This window comes from Prosopis cineraria, unplaced genomic scaffold (genome assembly GCF_029017545.1).
Source record: "Prosopis cineraria cultivar Desert tree isolate PC_DT_omini unplaced genomic scaffold, ASM2901754v1 PC8, whole genome shotgun sequence".
Classification (NCBI taxonomy): domain Eukaryota; kingdom Viridiplantae; phylum Streptophyta; class Magnoliopsida; order Fabales; family Fabaceae; genus Prosopis; species Prosopis cineraria.
The window spans coordinates 13,897,465-13,911,387 of NW_026555339.1; the positions used below are offsets into that span (position 1 = coordinate 13,897,465).

Genomic DNA, 13,923 nt, shown 5'->3' on the forward strand with positions numbered 1-13,923 from the left:
AAAAATTTAAAATTATTAATCAATGATTAAATTTCTCCAAACAAAAACAATTTTAAAATTTATAAAAAAATTATTGATTTAATAATTTTGGCCTAAAATAAAAAAGAAACTTTGATTTAATATAATCGTTACATTTTTATTGATTTTAATAAAAAAATATGTTTGTAGAAAAATTATTTAGAAGACTTAACTTAATTATATAAATTTTGAGTTATAATTAATTCTAAATTTATATAATATTTTAATAAAATTATAAAATTCCTTAATTTTATTTCTTAAAAGGAAAAATTCAACGATTTTGATTTTCAAGGATTAACCTATTTAATCAATCAAATTATAAGGACTTAATCAAAATAAAATTAATTTTAGAAACTTGATACTTCCTCCATTAAAAAATGTAAGATATTTTTTGAGAAGTTAGATATTAAAAAATATAAGATATTTTTAATCTTTCGAAGTGTAATCATTGTCTTTTTTTTAAAAAAATAACTCTCTTAATAGTGACTTTATATTTATTATAGAATGTTTAATAGGGGTGAATATAGAAAGATAGGATTAGTTTGAAAGTAGATAACCACTTTATTAAATGTGAGATTCGATAAAAAATATCCTATACTTTTAAACAGAGGAAATATAAAATTAAAACAAATTGATCTTCAAAGAGCATATGGAAGATTTTGAGGGAAAATTAAAATAAATTATAAAAACTTAGAAATTAATTTTTCATCATATGTATATATGATTTCTCCGACTATAATATAAATCATAATTAACTAATTTAGGATATATAAATAATATTAGTTAAAATCTTAAATTCTTAAAACCGTCCATATCTTTCTATTTATATTATCATTAACTACCTTATATAAGAGCTTTATTAAATGTGATTAAAATTCTAATGCATGATTTTTTTCAAAAAAAATAATAAATGAAGTAAGGGTATAGTTAAAAATAAATATAAAAATTATTTAATGTCCTATATTTTAAATTAAGTAAAGTTTTTAGAAAATGCTTTATATTATGGTTCAGATACCATATCTTATATTTTATAGAAAATTATATACAGGTCTCACATAAAAAAAATTAATTATTATAAGGTTCATTAATAATTAATATAACTCCATTTACAACACTGGCTTTATATAAGTTGTTTATGAACTTTATAATAATTAATTTTTTTGTATAAGATTTAAACATAATTTTCCCTATCCTTTAAAGTTAGACATTACCCTACGGCAGAATGACTAATGAAAGTGGGATTGTGAGTGGAGATAAATAATAAAATGTTATGTTTGATATACCCTAATAAAAAAATTTTAAATATATAAATTTTAAATGTTGGACTTGAAATATAATATTTTAAATTTTAAATTCATCAATTCATACACTATTTTATGTAATGATTCACTTTCCCTGAGAAGTTATCCTAGGTATGTTTGTTTATCCTAGGTGTTTTTTGAATTTGAAGATAAGCTTTTAAGCTTGAGAACCTAACTGATTTAAGCTTTTTTTTTTCAAAAAAGGAAGAGAGAAGAAGAACAAGAATATATGAACTTCACCCTTGACTAGTTCTTCTTGGGCTGGACCACCCTTGGACACTTTCGGACTGTAACTTCCAAGAAAATTCATAACGTGATTTTCCTTGTAGAACACTGAGATTTTTATAAAATATAAAAACATGTTCTTCGGTCCATAAAAAGTGAGTTCAAAATAAGAAGAAAAAATTAATTTTTTAATCCTTTAATTTTTAATTTACTTATAGTCCATTTCTTCAACTATAATTTACTGTGATTTAATCTCTCAATTATAACTTGCTACGATTCAGTCCCTCAACTTTTGATTCACTTATAATTCGGTCCTTATTTTTTATTTTTTTTAAAAATTTTCTTATCAAATAAGAGAGATAAAAGAAATACTCATATATTGTTTTAAAATACTCTCTTCTTGCTTTATAATGTGAGATCTAAGCTAACATGAAAAAAAATTAATAAAAGTTAAGATACTGAATTATAAGTGAGTCAAAAGTTGAGAGACTGAATTATAAGTAAATTAAAAGTTAGAGAACTAAAAGTTTAATTTTTTCAAAAAAGAATCCAGCCTCCCAAATTTATGTTATTGTTCTATTGAGCAGGTTTGTTACTTTGATCCTTCCCTGTAAAAAGAGTATTTTCTCGAATTACAGAAGATTACTTTTGCATGTAAATGATGCAGCAAGAAGCGACTCAGGTGAGATCCTCTGACCTTTAATTATGAACTAATTAGTTCCTAGAGACCCAAATGCAATAAATTATGCTAATCAGCTCCAATATATCATTGTCACTTATATGAGTAAGCTCATTTTTCCAAACCATGGCTCAAAATGAACATTGTACATTCAGAGGAGCGAAGACCCAAGGATGAAGCAGACCAAACTGCTTGCTATATTGCAATTAAGAAAGAGATGGTTCCTAGATTATTCTTCCAATCCACAAAATTTACATTTGCCATATGTCATCCATATTCATAATGATCATTTGTCGAGAAGTTTTACAAGTAAATGATGAATTATTCTATCTAATGTGTTAGTCTTGTGGGATAGATTTTTCCTTTAAATCCATAATCATAATATTAGCCCTTTAAATCATAATATTCATTCTTGAAGGAGGTGGTATTATCATGATCGAGTCTTATATTGTGAGGAGCTTCACGAGTGTACTTTATAAGTATATATAATAGGCTCTCATATCATACGAATTACCTTTCCATCTACATTAATGAATCTTTGACAGTCGTAATAAAGAGAATGATGTTTTTTGAATGGAAGAAAAAGTCTCTTCATCGTTATGTTGTCTTGATAGTTGTGTACTCATTTACCTCTGTTATGCATTATAAAATTACCCACAGTTGAAAGAGTTGTTGTATAACTATTCTGCATTCGCCACCCAAGGCAACTAAAGAGGTTAACGATGGTAGTACCATCACCCACTTTCCACCAAATAATTAAACAATACATATGCTTTACATGCAAGTATTCCCCCTAATGTGTGTGTGTGTGTGTGTGTGTGTGTGTAATAAAAAGGAGCTAAAATGTGTGGAGTACACGCAACAACAACGCACATGCTTCACAAAATAAAACTTCAAATAATTTCTTTGTTTTTGGAAAATATTTTAAAATAAAATTTGGCCTCAGCTAGCAAAATTTATTTTAGATATTAGACCTCAGGATCCGCGGCCACTGGACACCATTGAGTAAAAGATTCAACTCTTGAGCAAATGTCTCCATGCAATCAGGTGACAAGCACAGAAGTACCATTCTACCTTTCTCTCCTTTATTATTGGTGTGTCCAATGCAAGCTATTGTTCCTTGAAATTTCTCAAAAAAATTCATCTTTGTAATACCAGCATACACTGCCTTGCCCCACCCAAAATCCACATCTTTGAATCCAAGATGAGTCCAATCTGTTACCGCGCATGAACTTATTGATGAACAACATGTTGGTCCTCTAGTTTCTATCAGATCAGCCACTGAGTGAAAATACTCATCGTCCACTTCAGCTTTTGCTTTCCTCACTAGATCCACTGCATACCCTAATGGACTTTCACAAAGCTTACCAGCAGTTGAAACTGAAGTTGGAAACACAATAGCGTTGCCATAATAACCTTTTGGTAATGGAGGGTTTAGTTCATATAGTCCAGAACGTGCATTGACAACGACCATCATGCGAACATCTTCTTGTGGGTTAAGCTGTAATGCTTTTGTTCGGCAACGCCACAGACATGCCGTGACTATATCAAATGAGGAGGATTGACTTAGGTGGTCGGGGAGTAATCTACGAAGTGAAGAGACTTCAGTTGGTCCGAAGAAGAAGGATCTGTGAACTACATTTGTGGAGGGGATATCAATGGTGGTATCGATCACTTCATCGTACTCACGATGGGTGCACGTGACACGTGGCGGGTCTCTTGCATTTAGAAGTTCTCTATGCCAAACAGGTAGAATTGAAGGTTTAGTTGCACCATTTGCTATGTCAGCAAGAGCTTTCATGAATTGGACAATACCAGACCCATCGCACATGGGATGATTCATGCGAAGACCGAGGATGAAACCACCACACTTGAGTCTTGTTACCTATGGAAAAGTGTTTAAGATAAAGAGATAGTAAGCCTCTCATACATATATACATGTATTTAAAACCTAATTATAAAATACTCGCTCTAGTCCTCTAGTCCAAATCCAAATTATAAATATAACAGAATATCAAGTGATGTTTAATTTTTGGTCCTATAATTAGCTTTATTGTAATTAACTTGGAGCCAAGGCATTATGAGGTCACACAAAGTAAAAGACTATTTTTCTCTTTAATTAATAATGGTATAATTAGAATATCGAGATGTTTCTAATAAAAAAGAATATTCATATTTTTCAAACAAATAAAGTAATCTAATTTGACAGCCTTTCTTAATCTGTGTGAAAAATATTTGAAACACGGAAAAATATTGTATCCTGTCCAATCTCTTATGGGCTCCCTCATGGCAAGTAAAACAAGTGGCATGTGAGCAAATATATATGAGATACGCACAAACCCAAAAAATTGAAGTGTCATCGTGTGTTTTAGTGGAGCGAGATAGGACGGGAGAGAGGGGATAAGGAGAAGCACCAGGAGAGGTTCTAATTACAGCCAATAATTTGAGAGGGTTAGGTTTATTTGGGTTGGATTTAAAATACTTGAACAAAAAAAATCTGATATAGTCAAACTCGATTCTAACATTTTTGATTTTTGAACTTATTTGGACTAATCTGAATATCATAATTGTTAAATATTATTTTATTTTTTGTTTTTAAAAAATTTAAATTTTTATCTTAAAAAATTAAGATTTTTCAAGCAAGATAACATTACAATGTGTCTTTTTTTCCTATTCTGGTTGAAGTGAGACCAAGTATTGAAAAAGTAAAAATAAAAGCATATAAAATAACCTCACGTGTTTATTTTTCCATAATATTTTTAAAAAATATTTGACACACAATTATTAAAACATTAAAACTTCATTTAGGAGCATGAAATTAAATGTTCAAACTGAGAGCTAAAGTGAATGTTAATTTAATTTTATTAATAATAAAAAAATTTGGGTATTCAAACTTGGCTCGGATTTGTTCGGACTTAAGCTTGGAGTAAAAAAAAAAAATTAAACTCTCAAATCTAGTTCTTAGATTTTTTTTTTTAAAGCTTATTCAGTTGCCCATCAAACTTAACTTGAATTAGTGGTTCTAGTTTTGATCCCTGAAACACCTTATAAGAGATCAGAAGGAGACTGTATAAAACCTGAATAAGCAAGATGGGGCAGTGAAGGATTTTGTCAGATCCAGGGGGAGAGTAAAGAAGGTCTTCCACACATGGAAATGGAGGTTGAAGATTACCACCAAACTGTTGAAGAGTGACGTCAGCGTCAGCTTCAATGAACATCACTCCTTCTCCATTACATTCCACCATGAGTTTACGACCTTCACCTTACCTAACTATTCCTGCGAATGGATAGGAAAAAACAAGAGCTTCAGCCAATGCATCTCTAATCACTTTCACTGGGTCTTTTCTAGCCATGGATGGCTTGGGACGATAGAAATGTAAGACTGGAAATTGGATACGTAAGAATTGTTGGTCATCTATGTTAGATAGAATCTTGATTTCATGAGGAGTAGGCTTCGCCGGAGATATAAGCTCCGGCTTTTGTCTCCTCACATTGAAGACGAGATCCAAAGCAGATTGTTTTGCCATTGGATATGTACTAAAATGCAAATATGAAATCTATTTTATAAACTGAGAAAGAGGTGTAGTTGAGAAAGTCTTATAAAGAGTTGAAGTTGTATTCAAAACGAGGCATTTATGTGGGGACAGTTAAAAATAGAAAAGTCGTGGGCTTGATTCTCCAGAGAGCCGTCTGTAAATTATTAAAGAATATTAAAGAGTTCAAGAAAAAATATATAAAAAAGTAAGATAATATTAAAAAAATATTATTAATAAGGGTTTATTTTTATTAAAATATGAGATAATCAAACTTTTGCTGTCTCAAGTTTGTCCAAGCTATCCATTTAGTCATTCAAATTTAATTTTTAACAATTTGATCCTTTTATGTGTTTTCTTAAATTATTAGGTAAGTCCTTTAAGTTTTAAAATTTAAATTAACTTTTAAAATAATCTAATATATAAATATATTAATGACTTGGCATGTATATATAATTCAATGAGAAGAAATTAACCCTACAATTAATTAGTTTAATTTTGTCAATATAATCTCTTACACTGCCTGTGTTTTGCTCTTTTATTCTTTAAAATTTTAGAACATGTTTTTTTTTCTTATCTAAATAAGTGTACTTCTTTTTATTAATTTACATTGTTGTCATTCCTCCTTTCTAAATAATAAAAACTAAATTGATAACTGAAATAAATTTAAAAATTAAATTAAAATTAAAAAATTAAATTGATAGTGGAGAGAAACTTGTAGGACTAAATTATCTTTTAAAATATTTTTTATTTTGAAATGTCAAATTTTTTTAAAAGTATTTTATAATTTGAGATGATACGAAAAATATAATCACGCTCTGACTCTTCTATTTAATTGTCCCCACGTGAATGCTTAGTTTCGATTAGTCATCAACTCGTTATTAGACTTTTCTACACCAGCCCTCCTTCTCAGCTTATGAAGTAGTACTTTTACAAGTTATTAGCCGTCACCACTCTATCTTCACAGCCACAACTACACTATCAATGTTATTGGAAAGTGATCGATGAAGATTTAATATCAGCATTCACTTTTTTAAATATTAAGATACAGTTTTCTAGAAGAAGAACGGCAATTCATCTTTTAATATTCAACATTCAATTCCTTTGGTATCTCTGTCTTTGTCATTTCCTTAGCAACAACGATCAAGACAAGGAGTTACATTCCTAGACAGGAAAACGTGGGGAATTAGAGGGAGATATACAAACTACATCCCAGCCATCAGGTTGATTTTTCAAGAATAAATTCATCCATTGGTAAAAAAAAAAAATCTTAGTACCCAAAAAACATAAACCAAATTTTTTAAAAATTAGAAATATAACGGATTCATATTGATATATAATAGATTTATTATTAATATCTAAAAGATTTATTATTGATATACAAAAGGTTTCTTATTAAAAATTTAAAAATTTATTATTAATATAAAACAATATATCCTTGACAAATATAATAAATTTATTATAATATAAAATATAATAAATATTAGACTGGTTTCATATGTTGATCCTATAACAAGAAATATAATCTGTAAAAGTCCCTTTTTTTCAACAAGTATGAGTGGCATTTGACTCCATATAAGTTACTATACGTTTCCTTTCGGCTTTGAACGGACCTCATATTTATACTACTTTAAATTATTGGCGATTGTTGCAATGGAATCAAAACTTTCTTTATTAAATTAATATTATAGCATTAAAACATATGAAAGTTACAAAAGGGAACGAAGAATTGAATCAATACTTAAATATTATTTTTCCAAAAAATATATTATTCAAAAACTTATCTAGTAAATTTCATTTCTAAAAAATAAAATAATTAATTAAAATTTTTAACACCACTTTTTATTTTTTTTGAAAAAAATAAGAGTCATTAGAATTTTCTCCAACTAACAAATCTCTAGTGTCAAGATATATAGGACGACAAGGGATCACCCAATCTAATTATCCCTCTAGAAGGAGAGAATTCCAATGCTTTTGCACCATTCCAAAGAAGCTACATTTTGGGAGAGATACCACATGCCTCAACTGGGCATGGATTCTCCTAAATTCAATTGTTAATAGACCTAAAAGTAATTAATTATTTTGAGTGGAATTTGCATGTAATTCTCCCAAAAAAATCTGCTTTGTCTTTGTGATAGCAGGACAGGGACTAATCCAGTGGACCCATGCATGTCAACAATCAATCAGAAATTTCCATAAAACCATGGCGGCCTTTCAGTTTTCTCATAAAGTGAAGAATAACCTCCTGCACCAATATAATATATATTATCTGAACTTCATCTCCCTTGCACGAAGCTGCACTGGTTTGGAGCAACCACATGGGGGCATAATCTTTTCAAGTATGTTCGATCATGATAACTTTGACCACTACTTTATATATCACATTATACAGGGCAATTGGACAAAATTCCCTTATAGGCTCTGGTCGTTCAACCTTGGGAATTAAGACAATATGCGAAGCATTTAGAGGTTGAATGTGACTAGCTAGGCTAACCATATCTCCGTGAGTGACCAAAGCCCAACAGTGTCCCATCATTGGCTTTGAAAAAAATAAAGGATTCAAGCCATCTTATCGAAAAGAGCTTGTTTAATTTCCCCTTCCTCTACCATTCTCTCTAACATCTGTAAGTTTTCAAAGCTTCTATGCGGTTCTTTCGTCTCCAATATTCGCCAGAGTGAAAAAAAACCGATTATTCCGATTGATATACCAGCTGTTGCATCTGGAATTTTGCCACCACATTACTTCCTCTTGTTCTAAGACCGAGTCATGCTCCATCCATGGCTTCGTTATCCGTCATGAAATTAAGAGACGAATTTATAAATTTCTAGAGTTTGGTATTTGAAATCTAATTTAAATTAATTGATTTTCTTAGGACTTATCTGTCATTCTTCCCAAGTCCTTCTTCGGCCGATGTCACCGAAGGCTTCCTTGTTCCACCTTTTAGCTTCCAATGAGAACTTGGCCACGCTATCAGTCCAATTCCTACTCACATCCCATGCACATACTCTTCACAAAATCATCAAATCCTGCGTGCATCACTCGGGGATGTGTACGTGGTTCGTTTTAAGAAGTCTAGAAAGATGTGAGACTGAGGCATGTGGAAATATCTCACAAACCATAAGTTGTCATTGATTGAGACACGGTCTATTCGGCTCTTTCTATTTCCCATGCACCATGTAAACTCGGGTCCAGAGAATCCAATAGAAAAAATAACAATCAAGGACCTCTATATAAAATTTATGTCAGTTAAGGATTAATTATTGTTAAAATTTGAATTAAAAAAAACTTAAATGAACTGTTACTAATTTAGAATGAGTTATTCTTAAAATTTAAATTAATTTTTATTAATAAAAGATTAATCTAAATCGATAAGTATTCATTCAAATTTTAATAATAATTAATACTTAACTGATATAAATTTTATACAGAGATATTTAATTGTTATTTTTCCAATCATCTCAAGATCGTGGAACCAACGACTTAGCTGAGCATCCCCTTTGGTGCGTCTTATTGCAGTAGTCACCATTTCCTCTTCATTAATGACAGTGTTTTCCTCTTTGTGACTATTTATATTAAATTTAGATTATTCAAGGTGAATAAATTTATTAAAAGATTTTAAAATTTGTATACATTTTTTATTTTAATAAATATAAAATAAAGAAATTAAATTTGAATAGTCTAAATGAGGACGCTTCCCTCTGACTCCGCATCTTGTTGCATGTCCTCGTGTGGGGATTTAGAACAAAATCTTCCTTACGAATGGTCACACGCTCGTTCGTTATTCCTCCATCCCCTGTTCTCTTAAAATGTAAGACTTGTAAGGTTTTGACACATAAGAAACATAATTACTTCATCGGTTCAAATTTCTCCATCTATTAAATTATATTTTTGAAGAACTATGATAACATTTTTACTAAATTGAAGAGAAAAGAACCCCTTGCCTTCTTTCCTTCCAATCTCTATATGCTAATAAATAGTATTTAATAATAGAAAAGCAAAAAAATTATTTAAACTCATCCTGAAAATTTAATTTTGTAAAATATATCTCTAATGTTATATCTAACATATAAAATAAAAAAAATATTAAATTAATCATAATCAGTCCAATCATTTATCCGGAACCGTTTCCTTGCTCGAATCGATATGGTCAGTCCGACTTTAATTTAAATCCTTGATCCAAGGATATAAATTTACAAGTATTTATAAAAAGTTTATGATTGGGATCTGCTAAACAGTAGGATATCGCCTAGAGTTTGGGAAGATAGGGTTTGAGTTGTCTGATGGAATGGGTGGGGTTTTCTTTGCAGCACTTCTTTTAATTATTTTAAAATTCAGGACTAATCAAGTCTTTTTGCCTTGAATCTTATATTTGCAGTTAAGCTCCCATAAGTGTACAGTCACATTTTAGAATTTTATGGCCCTTCTTTGCTAATAACATGCTACAGGGGTCCTTAAGTGAGATTTCCCTTAATTTTTTTAATTATATAATGTACAATGTTTTATATAAATAAATCAAATTTTTAAATCAAGTGTGAGTAGACTTGTCATTTCATTAACATCATTGAAATGGCAAGTTTACTTAGGTTTCTTAGTAGATTTACATCGTGTCCAATTTGAGTTTTAACAGGTTCATCTATATAATGTTCAAATATGTTGAGAAGATTTTTACAAGTAGATATCACTAAAAAAATACGGTAAAGTTAAAATTTAACAAGTTCATTCTATATCACAACAGGGATATCGCCTAGATTGCGTTTGAAACCACAAACCCAGTCTCCCTTGGAGATCCTAATCAGGCCACCACAAGCTACATAATTCCAAAGGGTTAACTAAGGCATCCACATCTCTCCGGAAAGTGTTCTCAGGTAGTGGGAACCAAAGTACTTTTTGTAGACACGAAGTTGGGTAGAATGATATGATGGTATGATCCCAACAGTATGAGATTCATGAAGATGGTAAAGAGAGCTATGAATCAATTATGATGCATTCAGTCGGTGGCCTTCAAAGATGAATTTACACCTGTTCTTCCAAAGCAACCAGCATCCGAGTCCAAAAGCTTGTGGCCAAAGCCATTTGTTGAAGCGATTATTTGCCGGTTTATGATTGGAGTTCCACTTAAACCAATCTTGCTAGTCAGAAGAAAAGAAACTGGAAAAAATTGTGAGTAGTAATCAGTTTCTTCCAGAATTCTTTGGCAACCGCACAATCGCGTATAATGTGTATGATACTCTCCTCTCTATGACACTTGAAGGGACAATCACCAGTGGGGGAACGTCCCATTTTGGCTCTTAGTGAGTTAATTAGTAAACAATCTCTCAAGAAGAGGTTACTAGTGGGCTTGTTTGATTCTGTTTTCATGCTCTCAAATTTTGAATAATATATTTATATATTAATTAATTATTTCATACACTTAAAAAAGCAGTTTGGGCCAATATCAATTGAATTAAATAATACTCCCTCTAGCTCAAAATGTAAGTAGTTTTTAGGAAAATTCATAAATCAATAAAACTATCATTCTCATAAAAATATACATTGTTTTTTCCTCATATTCTTAGTCTCAATTATCAATGCACTCATGATGAGTGTAATTTTTTTTTTTGCATATATTACATTACTTATATTTTAAATGCGAGGGAGTATAATGAAGAACTTGATACTCTTGAGTTAAAATCTTTATTTTTGTAAATTAAAAATCGAACTTTCCTTAACTAATATATAGTGCAGAATAGAATATCAAATACTTATTTCATTCAAAAATACAAAATATTTTTAGTCTTTTAAATGTAATCATTACGTTATTTTAAAAATGTTCTTATTGAATATATCACTTTATATTTTTTTTAGAATGAAACACCCTATTAAATAGGGATAAATATATGAAGATAGAACTAGCTTAAAAACAAGGAACTACTTTATTGAGGAGTGAGATTTAATTAAAAATGCTTTAAATTTTTAAACAGAAGGAGTGTTTTTAGATTAAAGGATAATTTTGCTTTTAAATAATAGCTTCAAGAGTAGTGTTTAGAACTCTAGACTTTTTTTATGCACTATCAAGTTTTCGCGTCCCATTTTATAAACACTTTTTGTATACGCTAAGCAAGACTTTGTAACACAGTACCCTAAATTATTATAAAGTCCTAATTTGAAATCATCAAATTTAATCTGTGTGGAGTCCCCAAACTTTTAATTATAAATAAATTTTAGTTTGTGTTTACTGAAATGCTATAATTTTAAATGTACCCGAAAACTAAGGGCACAAGGCATTTCTCAAATATATATATATATATATATATATATATATAAAGAGCTAAGAATTTAAGAGGAATCAATCATTTTTCCGTGCTTTTCTGTGATATGCATATGCCTATTTAAGGGTCCTCACTTGCCATTCTCCAGTTATTGAAGCAACGAAAATAAATTTAGATATAACATTTAATTATCCTGCATTGTCACATCAAGTTTATCAATCTAGTAAACTCACTTGTGAGAGAAATATGAGAAATAAAATAAAATAAGTCATTATAGGTAAAAAGGTAAAAGTACAAATTTAGTCACATACAATTTTTTCTGGAACATCAGATAGCACTATCAGGTGGCATAAAATAAATCTTCAACTTTAAAAAATGAAGCATCTAATAATTCACCATTCACTTCACCTAATGAATGTTACGTGGGGCTCACAAATGACATGTGATGGTATAAATTTATTCCCAAACTATTTTTTAAGGAACATTAGATAGCATCTACTATAAAAAAACAAAGCATCCAATACTTTTTTATCAATTTTAATTAAATACCGTTTATTTTTAAACTTATGAGACCCAAGACACATCAATCCCTCTAATCTTTTTGCCTCTATTTTCAGTCTCAACTCAACAAAAAAAAAAATCAAAAAATTCTTATCTAAAGACATTAACAAAGACGCTTAACACCAACAAAGTAGAATAAATAATTCATGGCTAAATTAAGCTAGAATCAAGTTTCTTTCACGCCTAGTAAAACCAAACTTTTATTTTATTGGCATCGTCATCGTGAATATGTTCAACTAAAAACTCTTTGAATCTCTTCTTCTTGAGCTGAAACTGAAATGAGGACAAAAAGATTGAAGAGATTGATGCATTGTGGTTCATATAAGTTTGAAAATAAATGATATTTGGTTAAAATTGATGAGAAGGTATTGGATGATCTGTTTTTATAGTAGAAGCTATTCGATATATAATTTGTAGCTAAATTTATACCTTTACAGATGCTGGCGTGGAATACTACGTGTCATTTGTAGGCCCCATATAAGGTAGTGTTAACAAGAAGCTAGTGGATGCTTCGTTTTTTTAACATTTATAGATTGATTTCACACCGTCTGATAGCTTAGGCTATTAGATATTTTTAAAAAAATAATTCATGATTAAATTTATTACATTATCCTAGATAAAAAAAATATCTTTATATTTTTAAATAAAACTTATTTAAATGTTAATGTTATAATTATTATTACGTATTTTCTTCTTTAAGTGAGAGAGAAATTTAAACATGTTATCGGCAATGTTGTCAGAAATTGACTGACCAGTTCAATCGATCTAATGAGAAACCGGCCAATGGTTTGATTTGGTTAGGGTACAAAACTGAGGGGAAAGTGAAACGGTCAAGAATCGGTCAAAATCAGCACTAATGAAGAATCAGTTTCATTTTTTTAACCTTAATAATCCAAAATTATGTTATTTTGCGTTTATATTTATCTTAGTTAACAATAAAAGCTTCTGTTAGTTTGGTTAGATAATTAATAAAGGATATTGATTATTTTGATCATTGTAATATTTCAATAAATAGTTTTATTATAATGTTAATACAATTGACCATAAATTTGACGTGTAATAATTGGTAAGAATTTAATTAAACTTAAATATTGTCAGAAATATTTTTGTTTTTCATATATAATAATTAAATGTTATTGTTTTAATTAAAACCAATCGAATTACTCTTGAGTGAACCAATAACTAATTAGTTCAATGCATGGCCCAGCTCCAACAATGTTGGTTACAATGTTATTTTATGGTGGCATATTCATATAAGAGAATAGGGGAGACAGTAAATCTCGTGAATTGATACAAAATCTAAAATAGGTTATTCTATTTAATATGAATTATCACATTGTTCAAGATATGAGCAACA

At 29.7% G+C, this 13,923-nt stretch overlaps 1 pseudogene; it reads right to left on the reverse strand.

The window, feature by feature from the left end:
* Window positions 1–3,184: 3,184 nt before the first annotated feature.
* On the reverse strand, window positions 3,185–5,750 carry LOC129317344 (benzyl alcohol O-benzoyltransferase-like; annotated as a pseudogene).
* Between the last annotated feature and the right edge of the window lie 8,173 nt (window positions 5,751–13,923).